Source organism: Scleropages formosus, chromosome 17, assembly GCF_900964775.1.
Source record: "Scleropages formosus chromosome 17, fSclFor1.1, whole genome shotgun sequence".
NCBI classification, from domain to species: domain Eukaryota; kingdom Metazoa; phylum Chordata; class Actinopteri; order Osteoglossiformes; family Osteoglossidae; genus Scleropages; species Scleropages formosus.
The window spans coordinates 20,770,680-20,783,612 of record NC_041822.1 but is presented as its reverse complement, the minus strand read 5'-3'; positions in this window follow the sequence as shown (position 1 = coordinate 20,783,612).

Below are 12,933 nucleotides of genomic sequence, written 5' to 3'. Positions count from 1 at the left end.
GCAGATTTCAATTTGTCCGGTCATGTCCAGTGATCATCCTCTGGAATTAGACACTTTAACCCCTTTCCTCAGTTCTTAGTGTGGCTTAGACAGGCCTGGGACATGTTCTGTACTGCAGTCCTACTGTAACAGCTGTGTGCTGTGTTTATCCCCCCCAGCAAATGCCCTGAAATATGAATGTTATTAAACTGCCAGCTAGGGTGCACACTTTTTATATATATATATATACACATTTTCAGAACCGCTCGTCCCATACGGGGTCACGGGGAACCGGAGCCTACCCGGTAACACAGGGCATAAGGCTGAAGGGGGAGGGGGACACACCCAGGACGGGACGCCAGTCCGCCGCAAGGCACCCCAAGCGGGACTCGAACCCCAGACCCACCGGGAGGGCAGGACTGTGGTCCAACCCACTGCGCCACCACACCCCCTATATATATATAAGCTGGATGCTTACATGTCAGGTGAACATGTACTGGGGGTTCCTGGTGTATTATCCAACTATCGACCAAAAGTGTGTACCGAAATAAGGTATATCGGCGACATTTTACCATAAGGAATGATGTTCATGTGGACCATTGATGGATGCACACCTCCTTGGCTTTTCATCTTTTTGCTGTGGGTGCTCTAGGTTCTGTGTGGAAAACCTGAAAAGGTTCCTGGGATAAATAACCCGAGGATAAATAAAAAATGTGTGTAAACCCACACCCAAACATAGAAGAAACAGCAGAACAGGAGCAAAGAGCAAACTGGTGTCCCATGGAAGCAGATAGTGTGGGAAGAAGCGCTTCATTACTCACATTTCATAATTTCGCCAAAACTTTTTTATCTACGCTATCTTTCTATCCTTATTCACTAGAATTTTTAGTTATACTAGGCACTGTATTTTTGTAAATATTTTAGGACACATCATACATTGTGGTCAGCAAAGTGCATGAAATTCAGCAGCAGAATGAGTGTACATAAAAAACAAAAAATATGTACCTGTAACCACCTACAAATTTCCTTGATGGGGAAAGTGGGAGCAGATTTTTTCCAAAGGTACTTGGTGCACAGTGCTAGAGGTTTCTAGGGAGTGAAGAAGGACACAGAGACAGCATTCATTTCTAATGGTTTATTGAACATCAGTACACAGGGAAATACTACTCTCGGTACAAGGGCTCCATTTCCTCCAGAACTTTCACTGCAAGCCATATATATATATGCTGTATATATTTTTTCTCATTGTGTATATTGTGTCATGTGAATACTGTACATACTGTACAGGTGTTTATTGTGTATATTTTTTGTAGGCTGTATATTTGTAGCTCATGCCGAACAGCTGCAGAGAATGTATCAGAGATTTTCTCCACCTGTACACTTGTGGTTATGGTGAAGTGACAAGTGTACAGGTGGTGAAAATCTAAAGTGATTTGATAATAAATTAATTATATATATGTACTGTATATATACTGTATATATATTTATATACACAGTATGTGTAAAATGTATCTATGTATGTATTTTACCTTTGTATAATTTTGTCTCTTGTGTATTTTGTATATTCTTATACAACTGAATATATTTCTACATACACTGTACATAAACAATTGTATATTTTTCAGTATACACTGTGTACAAACCCTATACCTTCAGAACTCACTGTCATTTATGTTTCAGACCTTGGATTGACTCTTCTGTGGTCTCCCATCCATCAAATTCTATATTTATAAGTGTCAGGATGGACATCATACTCTGCACCGGAGCCTTCCATCCCTTCCTCAGCTTTTCACGTTTGTTAGGACCTGTGACGGAATGGGAAGTGGAATATAAACTACTGTAAATCTTTTCCTTTCACATCTCTCCCTTCTCTGGAAACCAACATATGTTCATTTAGCAGAGGTGTTACTAGTTGCGCATCAGACACTATGTTTACCCGGAGCACCTTGCCAGACGTGAGTCAGTTCTGTTAGAGCCAAATCATTATGGTAATAAAATAATTCCATCTTAACTTGGGCAACCGGCTTTTTGAAGAAGACTAAGATTGTACATGGAATGTATCCTCGACAAAGATCTCCTTAAATCTTCTTGATAGACATTTGTGGCTTCCCCTCGCTCCCCTGAGCTCCGGCTTGGTCTCCTAAAACCCAAAAGCTTGTATGTGTGATACGCAACATCTCTTTTGTGGGAGTGTATCCAAAGTGCGATTCGGTTTTTCACTCTTCACTGCTTATCTTTCTCTGGGAGGCACTTGGAGCTGAGATTGCTCTCCAGAGCATCCCGCTGATCACTTTATTGGACCCACCAATTGATAAGCAAGTACGATGGGGAGCTACCAGGATGAACTCCTCCCCCAAGCCTCTATTTTGGAAGCATAGTTCATCTGCACTGCATCGACAGAGGGGTTGATGAGACACATCCAGTTATTGACTACGACAAGGAAAAATGAGATTCATCCTCTGCTGAAGCATCAGCCGCTGGGTTTGAGCCACAAGAAGTTTTGGAGATTAATTTCTGCTTCGTACTCGCTTCTCTACTCCAGCTGTTAAACCTGTTTGTGATAAACGGCTTGGTTCACATGACAAGAGGACACATACTGAGGATTTATTGATTCAACAGCCTTTATTTGGAAATTTGTGGAGTATGTGAGGTTCAGGGGCATGGTGGTGTGGTGGGTCTGGGGTTCAAGCCTTGCTTAGGATGCCTTCCAATGGACTGGCGCCGCGTCCTGGGTGTCCCCTCCCTCTTCGGCTCTACACTCTGTGTTGTCAGGTAAGGCTCCGGCTTGCCATGACCCCCTTGGGACAAGCGGTTGTTGATGATGGATGGATAGAATGGGCGAGGTGTCCAGGAGATGGGAGTCAGAACAGTCGTGGTCTCTGGTCATTCTCCATCTCTCACTGCAGGGCAAATCTCTTCTTACTTTCAAAGAGGGGAGTGATGGCAACTAGGTGTCTGATGGTAACTAGGTGCATCAATACAGTGTGATGCGGTTATCAGTATGGTAAGCAGGTGTAAGTGTTTGTGTGCGTGAGAGCATGAGCATGATGTTCCGCGTATCATAATAGTAAAGGATGTTCATCTGTTCTGTGTTTTATACTCCACAGTGGGATGCTGATGTGTCCTCTACGTGTGAAGAAACCACCTCCCAGATTATGAAGTTTTACTAGTATTGTTGGCACTTAACTAGTAGCATAAACACAATTTTGGCACGGATCCACGTGGGTACATGTGCCACGAGGAGGGAAGGTGTCGAGGGAGGCGTTTGTTGGCCATGACGTTCGAACCCAGGCATGTCGATCAAGTGAACATAGCTTTTTCTCGCAGTTTTTACCACAGTGGCCAACAGTGGTTAAGGAGATAAAAGGCTATGGGTACGAGCCACTAAGGATGCTGCGCAAGGCATGTCATTCATAAAATATTACAAAATACCCATCAACAAAAAAAATTTAACTGCACACTTGGTTGAACAAATTATTATAGTCGCTCTGGATCAGATAAGAAGATACTGTATTGTTGCGATATTAGTTTATCTATAAGGCGCAGAAACACAAGAAAGACCCAGAACTCCCAAGCTGGGCTTTAGCTCAACATTGCATTATAATTTACATTTATTTATTTAGTAGATGCTTTTCTCCAAAGCGACATCCAATGAACTCTATGTAGTGTTATGAGCCCACACACTTTATTCACCGTGGTGACTTACACTGCTAGATACACTACTTACACTGGGTCACTCATCCATACATCAGTGGAACACACTCTCTCTCTGTCACTCATACACTATGGGTGAACCTGAACAGCATGTCTTTGGACTGTGAGAGGAAACCAGAGCACCCGGAGGAAACACACACAGACACAGGGAGAACATGCAAACTTCCCAATGACTGAGTGGAGATCAAACCCATGTCCCCCAACACCACCAAGGCGCAGAAACAGCAGCGCTACTTGCTGTGCCACCGTGCTAAAGGCAATTTTAAATATAATTATAATTTATTCCCCTCATTTATGTAGATACAGCTGGTGAACCTGTTTTGTGATGCACTGATTTCCAGTTTAAATAACACCCTTTCGATTTGTCTCCCACACACAACAGGGCCTTAGAGAAAGAGGCGTTCAAGTTCTCTCAAAAAAAGATCAAAATAGAATTTTTTTTTATATATGCAGCAGGCCAAAGCAAAGTGCATTTGGCTGGTGGTCTGGTTCAGTAAGTAATGCATGCGCAACAGCATTCCTAAAAATCTATTTTTAATGAGTGGAACGCTGCAAATTCTTGTTCTGAGGCTGTTCGAATCGGAAAAAGGTGTGATGAATCTGTAATGAAAATGAAATATACCTGTAAGATAACATAACCGGGAAATGAATTTTTCTCCTTGCGTTGTTTCTTAATTTAATATTGATGTGTGTTTGAGCAGAGTGTTCAGGAATACATAACCCTAACCCTAACACATAATACTGTAATACTGAATATTTTTCGGTAGGTTATATCTGGATGTAGCGAAAAAAATACGTAGAGCAGCATTTTAATTATTTACCATTATTTAGGTAACCTTTGTCCAAAATGACTTAAGACAATGAATTTCCCCACAATTCTTTCTATCTGTTTGTATAGTTGGGTGATGTTTATTTAGCTAACATTTTTCTCCAATGTGACATAATTATTTATCCATTCACATGGCTGGTTAATATCACTGGAGCAATTTTAGGACAGGTACCTGGCTTAGAGGTATTAGAGCTGGAAGCACAGATTGAACCCACAACCTTGGGGTCTAAAGGCAGCAACTCTAATCCCTACACTACCAGCTATCCTCTACTTTCTGCTGCCTCAACTCAGGGGAAGTAGCTTGATCAAGTGTACTACAGCAGGAACGGGATTCAAACCCATGTCCTATGATTGCAAGTATGGTAACTATAACAGCTACACCTCCTGCTGCCCCCATTTGAATGGCTCTCATATTAGACCCCGTGCCCTTTTAATACCGATTACAAGATCCGGTGTTTACCTGTCTCCTTGAGGTGATTCGTTTTATCTTTGCTTGAGTATCTTTGGTGAAGAAGGAGAAAGCAGAGGTGAAAACGAAAATGCAATTATCAAGGAATTACTGTGGTCCCGAGCACCTCCCTGGGCGGTAAATTGGTGAGCAGCGCAAGTCACCTTCCTAAGTCAACGATAAGATCATCAGATGCTGCTCTCGGACAATTGAAAAGCGCTCGTTCCGCAATGGCCTTTTCGGCGCTGGCCGCCGTAGATGTACTGCGAAAAACATTCATTAGGTTCATAGTCCGGTGCGCCTCCACATCTGAGCGAACAGTAATTACCGCGGGAAAAATATGGCTGCATTATTTAGCAGATTCAGCGGCGAGAGGAACCAGAGGAGGGGAAGCGGCGAAACGAGGAGCGACCTCCTGCCCCGTGATGTCGCCTGTGACGCACCTGGTTCTCCTTCAGCTGAACCAGCTGCCTTAGCCGTATTGATGAGCCTGTCACTGGTGGGGTGCGGTCAGTGAGCCTTGCGGGTGGCGGCAGTGAATATGGGCAGCGCTGCAGACCCTCCAGCTGAGATAAGATTATCACAGGACATTTTGGATCGTATCCCTCGGGGAAAACTGAGGAGCTTTCCGATGCTGAAGGTGTTGCGGGGCCGTAATGCGGTAAATCCACTGTGCAGGCAGGCCTCTCCGTATCCTGCACATTTCTGTCTAATATTATATTATTTATGTAATAATTGATCTACAGGCTTTGGTCAGGATCTGCTGCAATCTCTTCACTCCAGTGCTCCACCAGGCATCTGGGCCCTTTCAGCTGGGCGTTGGTTCACATCTCATGTCCCTGCTGGGCTCAGCACATAGAGGAAATCAATGCTCCCCTGAAAAGTGTTCTCATGTGGATCAGAGACCTTCTCATGCTGATCATTCATGCTAATCCATCATGCCGATCAATCAATCATAGCTGCCATGGTTGGGGGTGGAAGCCAGATGAGTGTTTTCATTGACATTACCGTGTACTACAAATGTAATAAAATTATCACTGAAGATCCATAATACACACACACACACACACACACACACATTTTCAGAACCACTTGTCCCATACGGGGTCACGGGGAACCGGAGCCTACCCGGTAACACAGGGCGTAAGGCCAGAGGGGGAGGGGACACACCCAGGACGGGATGCCAGTTCGTCACAAGACACCCCAAGTGGGACTCGAACCCCAGACCCACCGGAAAGCAGGACTGTGGTCCAACCCACTGCGCCACCACACCCCCACGTTAATACATAATATTACATAATACATATGCATAATATATATTATTATGTTATACATTATACTATACAGACATATATTATAGAATTTATACTTTTTATTTTATTTTTATTTTCTATTTACTTTATATATTTATTATTATAATATTATTATTGATGAAAACCTTAATTATTATAAAAATAGTGATAACTGATTGGTTATTATAAAAGAGAATATTTAAGATGAAAATTTGAAAGGCCAATATTTTATAAAATCCTCAAATCCCAAGACCAGGTGGCATCATTATTTTTCTTACAGCACAAATTTGTAATTATATTTTCTTTCCACCTTTGTTGGTTAAGAACAAGGACAAACAGCGGTAATTTTGCTGAAGTTTAATTCTAACACACATTTCCTCTGCTTAAGATTATGGTTGGTTTGACTGCTCCGGTAAACCCTACAGAACAATGTCCTGTTGCTGGAACCTTCTCCTCATCTTGGAATCAATTTCGGAGTCACACGTACTTTATTCAAAGGACGGAAAATGCGGTAAAATGTAGTTAATGACATGTGCTATTGAAAAAGAGAGCAGGATGCTGTTTTGTGAGCGTGAACCATCACACAGCTGCAGTGTTTCCTACAGATGAGCGGCACGGGATGCGGGGAGACTTTTTTTTAGGAGGGAGAATTATGTTTTTGTTTGCGGCACAGCGGCGCAGCGGCGACTTGGAGGAAACGCGGTAGAGATCAGGAGAGATGGTCCTAAGAATAACCCCCGGCATTTCACGTGGAAGTGACACCCCACAGGGTGCATCTGGTAGGTGTGTGTTGCTGTGCCACTGCGGAGTGTGGGAAGGGTTAGGACCCTGCCAGTGTTCTGGCTCAAGGAACTGCATGTGCAGAGAGGGATGGGGGTGCCTAGTGCTCACACTCCCATCTTCATTTAGGTCTCGAGAGCAATAGTTCTCCTTTTCCATGGTTTTATACTGTATTTGTATTTTTTACTCAATGCTTTTTATCCAAACAACTTTCACCGATTCACCCATTTATGCAGTTTTCCTGTATCAGTTCGAAATGAGTAACTTGATCAGGTGTCTTCTAGCACAAGGCAACACTGGAACCTACCTGATTCACACCCAAGAGCAGTAGCTCTAACCGCTACACCACCTGCCACTGCTCATAGGTTCTGCTAAACCTCAAATACATCTTTGGACTGTGGGAGGAAACCAGAGCACCTCGAAGAAATCCATGCGAATGTGGGGAGAATGTTCAGACTCCACACGGAGGGATCCAGATTTGAACACATGTCCAAACCTACAGCAAAAAAGTTGTGAGCAAGCAGCACTAGCCAACACAGAAAGTTAAGAGTAGGGTTTAGCCAGTAAAGGAGGTGAGTCAGTACCTATGGTTCTCCAAGGCACAGCTGATAGTGTTAGTGGTTGAAGATCTGGAGGTTGCAGGGTTCAAATCTCACCTATTGCTGTAGCACCCTTGAGAAAAGCACTTATACACAGATGCTGCTGTAAAATTACCCAGCTGTGTAAATGGCTGTAGGTACCTTAACATTATAAGTAGTTCTAGAGAAAAGGATCAGCTGAAGGAATAAGTGTAAATGTGGCATAGCAAGTAGCACTGCTGTCTCACAGCTCCTGGGGGGTGTGAGAGGATGTGGGTTTGATCCCCACCCAGTCTGTGTGGAGTTTGCATGTTCTCCCTGTGTCTGTGTGGGTTTCCTCTGGGTGCTCTGGTTTCCTCCCACAGTCCAAAGACAGGCTGTACAGGTTCACCCATTTTGTGTGTGTGTGTGTGTGTGTGTGTGTGTGTGTGTTCCACTGATGTATGGATGAGTGACTCAGTGTAAGCAGTGTATCTAGCAGTGTAAGTCACTGAGGTGAATAAGGTGTGTGGGCTCATAACACTACGTAGAGTTCATTGGATGTTGCTTTGGAGAAAAGTGTCTGATAAATAAATGTAATGTTTGCTAAGCCTGTGCTCCGTCATGGCTGCGGTATCCCAGCATGGTACTGGCCTTTCAGTTACCGGTGTGGGGTAAGAGGCAGCTGAAGGGTTTAAGGACATTCCTTTGTGCACCCTACTCGCGTCGAGCACACGAAAGCCCCTAAATATTTGCTTTGCGAGTCCTTTAATCAATGGGCGGCTTACGATGGCGCATTTTAACCTATTTTTACTGTCGGCTTTTTCAGCCGCCGTGGCTCGTAATTCTGGTTAAGTACGTTTTTCAAGGGTAGAAAAGTAGTTCCCCTCGCGGTAATCTGTCATTGGGATCTCTTTGAAACGAGCAGAATTTTTGAGCAAAGGACACCGAAACAGGCCCCCTGTGTGTGTGTGTGTGTGCGTGTGTGTGTGTGTGTGTGTGTGTGTGTGTGCTGGAGATAAACAAATAGCTTTTTGTAACAAAGCTTAACACCAGTTTCCCTTCTTATAATTGAGTCGAACCCCCTGGTTCTCGCTCGGTTTCATAAGTACTGTATGAAATGCTTCTTAATGGTTGTTATGCTGTTCTAATGTACAGTTATTTTTTTTCTACCCCTGTCTCTGTGTGCTTATTTAACTCATGTAAATATTTATTCGGCTCATATTTGCTCAGCCAACGCTCACCGGAAAAGTGACCTGTTATGACTTTTTATAATTAAACAGATTGATAGTGGAGCAAATTAGAAATTTTTTAAATAACTTACTGTTTACTAAGACACCCACACTAAAGGTCACAATGACACTTGAACCAATTATGAGTTTTTTTTATCATATATAAATAAATGAATGTAAATGTAAATACAAATGTACCCTCCATTCGCAAGCGCATCAAGCACTGCGCCCCCTGCTGTCCAGTATCATGTAATGACATGTAAGCTGCCAGCCAATAACATACCAACCACTGAATGTAAAATGCAGGTAATGGAGGTTGTGTGTGTGGTTTGTATTTCTGCGTTAATCCGTAGTGAAGACGATCTGGTGAAGTCAGGAGTAGAAGCAGTGTAACCTAAAGATGAGTTGCTGAAGGGGAAGAGGGAAACAGCAAATCTGCATATTTTTGCTCCAGCGCCCAAGTGGGTGAAGTCCTCGGAGGGGCGGCGGGAGCAGACTATAGAGTGATGAGACATCTCCCCACCTCCCAAAAACCCTGTGTCCTGGAGCTCCGCTGATCCTGGGCTCTGAAGCCTGTGGAGTGATGATCCTCTTTTGAAATGTTACCCATGGGCCACACTGATCCTATTTAAGCCTTATAAATAACCAAATATTAGTTTATTTTCCAGTTCAATGTTCTCTATAATCCTGTAAATTAGTGTTCTTTCTGCAGTACGTGGCGTTACTGTAAGAGATTTTGGTGATATACCAGGGTAAGTCAAAAAGTACGCACAAAAATTAGATCTGGTCAAATGCAACTTAGTGCAGATACTTTTTGACTAAGCCTCATAATTTATTTTATGGGATTAAATTCCAGTGTAAATATGTAGGCATTACTATAGTAACAGTAAAAGTGCGATGTGTAAAGACCTGATTCTAGGGTATATTTCACACAGATTTTTGAGGTTGTTTCAGGTCTTTACAGCCATTTTTTTCTTTAGGTTACAGCACAGTGACCACTCATGCAGTTTTCATGGTAAAGGGGGGTACAGAAGTGGTTCACCACTGCCTCCTTCCACACACATCTTTGGACCGCATACACAGGAAGAACATCATACTCTACATAACCTGAGCTGAATTTGAACCTATGTCAGAATATGCGGCTCTGGCACCATGTTTACCAGTGTTCCACCGTCTTTTCCTTCAAGGTCATGTCTATCTGTTCTAAGTGCACACTAAACGTTGATAGGGGCCCAGGGTGAGTGTAAAACCCGGTAAATCCCCAGGACTGCTGGTGTGAAAGCTGTAACAGACCTTCACGCTGTGTTTCTGGAAATTATACCCTGGGTGAAGGCGGACGCCAACATGTGCGATCGTAGCGCTTCCACGGCAACTGGGAAAGGGGTCTTTGCCTAGTGTGTGGGGGGGTGTTTACAAAGTGGGGTAATTACGGATGCCAGGGCGCGGGGCCGTCGCCGCGTAGCATCAGTTGAGAGCTGGTTGAGAAAGCTGGGAATTTGGCTGCTCCTCGTCCCTTCGGCACAGATGGAGAGGGGCACGCACTCCCCGCGTCTAATAAAGAACAACATGTTTGGAATGCGCAGTCTGGTGCAGCGGAGAACGTGGGAAAAAGTGGGATTGTGTGTGTGTGTGTGTGTGTGTGTGTGTGTGGCGGAGGGAGGGAGGGAGGGGTATCAGTGTCGCATCATATCTTGGAATAACTTCATTTAATTCCTCCGGTTAAATGCAATTTCTCCGCAAAAGATAAATTGTGGCTTTTATTTTATCTCACAATAATAACGAGTCCGTGGTGTTGTTGTGTAATAGAGGCCCCAACGTGCTTCTGTAAACAACATCTACCGCTACTCCATCTCCTTCTCATTTGGTAATCATGTTGTGCCGTCGCATGCGGCGTGAAAGATGTTGCATGTCAGCCGAAGCAACGTGTCTCCGTCGCCTTTGCTGGCGTAGCGGTATGCGAATATTTCACCTCCTCTGTCGTGTCTTGAGCCGAAGACGTTGACATCTCACATGTGCCCGGCGCCTCTTCCTTCAGCAACCGCCGAGATGTTGATTGTTGTCTCACACACCCTCGCAACGTGGCAGCTGCCCAACTTCTGGATCTTATGTGGGTCGTTGCACGGAAATATCTGGAAATGTGCCCCCTTTGCTCTCAGAGGTTTTCCCTCTCCCCCCGGTGCGATGCATTCCTCCTTTTCCCTCGTAATCCTCCGCTCATCTCCCGCATGGTAATCAGGGCCGTCCTAATTCTTCTTCCCAGCCATTACCAGTGTCCATGTGTAGCCCGCACCCAAAGGTGCCCGCTCAAAGGAGCCGTTTGACTTAAATCTACGCATCACAGCACGTTTTCTCCCCTAAGTGCTGCATTCAATGGACTCAGTGCTGGTTTCCATACTTCAGAGGTTCACGAGCAGGCAAAGTAGACAAAAGCAGTGTAAATGTGAAACCTTGTATAGATTAAGAGTGTAAGTTTTACCTACTTCAGTCATGAAAGTAACTGGGACTGGAAGTCTGTTTGTAACTTGTTTTGTTCATAACTCCAAAGTCATTTTTATCATTATCACAAACAACAAAACCTTAATAATATAGACATCCCATTTACTTTTCTTGATTTAGCTGATGATTTTCTCCAAAACGAGGTTTTTGATTAGTTAGTATTTAAGTGATACATTTGTCCAAGGTGACTTACAGTCCTTGACCAACTGCCAAAAATCATTGATGCCTTTTAGAGTCTTCAGTTCACTCCCAGTCCTTTTGGTTATTCAATGGTTAGCCTGCATAAAAATTTCACACACAGATATAATAAGTAGAAAAAGCAGATTTTCTTATTGTTATATTTTCATTATCTACATTTGAATGATGTCATGTCCACGCCCGCATCGTTGAGAGCACCTGACACGGATCAAGCACCAGACACCAATCAGTACACTCACCCTTAAAAGACCCTCCTCTACTCCTGTTCCTTTGTGGAATTTCCCTGAGACAACTGTCCCTCTGTGTTATGTCCTGCTCTTCCTCATCCCTTGCTTCCTGTATTGATTCTCCAGCTTTTGACCCTTCGCATTGTCCCCTGACCACATCCATGGATCCTGGCTCTCACTCTGACCGCCGATCGACCGACTCTCCGCCCATCCCTGACAACGAGAACTCACCTGACCCCTTGGTTCCGGACGAACGATCCTGCACTTGGGTCCATCCGCCCTTGCGTCCTCGGTTCTGCGTGACAAATGAATACGAACTCTCTCTGCAAGCGTTGCATTCGATCCGAGAAAGATAAGTAAGGAGAATGCCGTCAAACAGAAAAAGAGAAATGTTCATATATTGGAATATATTTCAGGGTTGTTTGTAGTAAGAGGAGCCCACTGTACACCAGGAACTTCTGATGGGATGTCCCGAGCCTTTGCTAGGGTAAATGACACCCATCTGTATTTTGAAGCTGCCCCAAATGCTTGGGTTTGCAGAAAATGGGTTGAAGGATGGGACAATGGAATCTAGCGGGGTTTAATTACTGCTTATGTTAATATTCCTGAAGCTCGTGTATAGGATGCCAAAAAAACAATTATTGTACAAAGGGATCCCATGCACATGAGACACTGAAAACTCACTGTTGATTTCTTGTTAAAAATAAAAATGGGATTAAAATCGTGCTGATCTCCACAGCCACATGCAGGATAATGAGAAATGAAACAACAAAGCAGAACGGGCCTTGATTGGCCAGGCTGTAAATGAAGCTGGGTGTAAGAGCTGCTCAACGTAATCTCTCGAAGAGCTAAGCGATTGATGAGACATCCATTGATTACAGTCTTGTGCTGCTACTGTTCCTCCTGTCACTGCTCGCTGCAGGGGCGATTGATCCGTGGTCTCCAACCTTCCCAAACCCCAAGCAAAGTAAAACATGTTGCTGGTAATATGGTGGTAAGTGCTGCTGTCTTTGGATCTGAAAGTTGCAAGTTCAAATTCCATCAACCGCTGCTGTGCCCTTGGCCAAGGTCCCTACTCCCAACTGCTGCAGTAAAAATTACCCAGCTGTAAGAATGAGTGACGCAGTTTAATGTGATAAATTGGAGAAACGTCTTAGCTAAAGGACTAGACACAGAGTTCC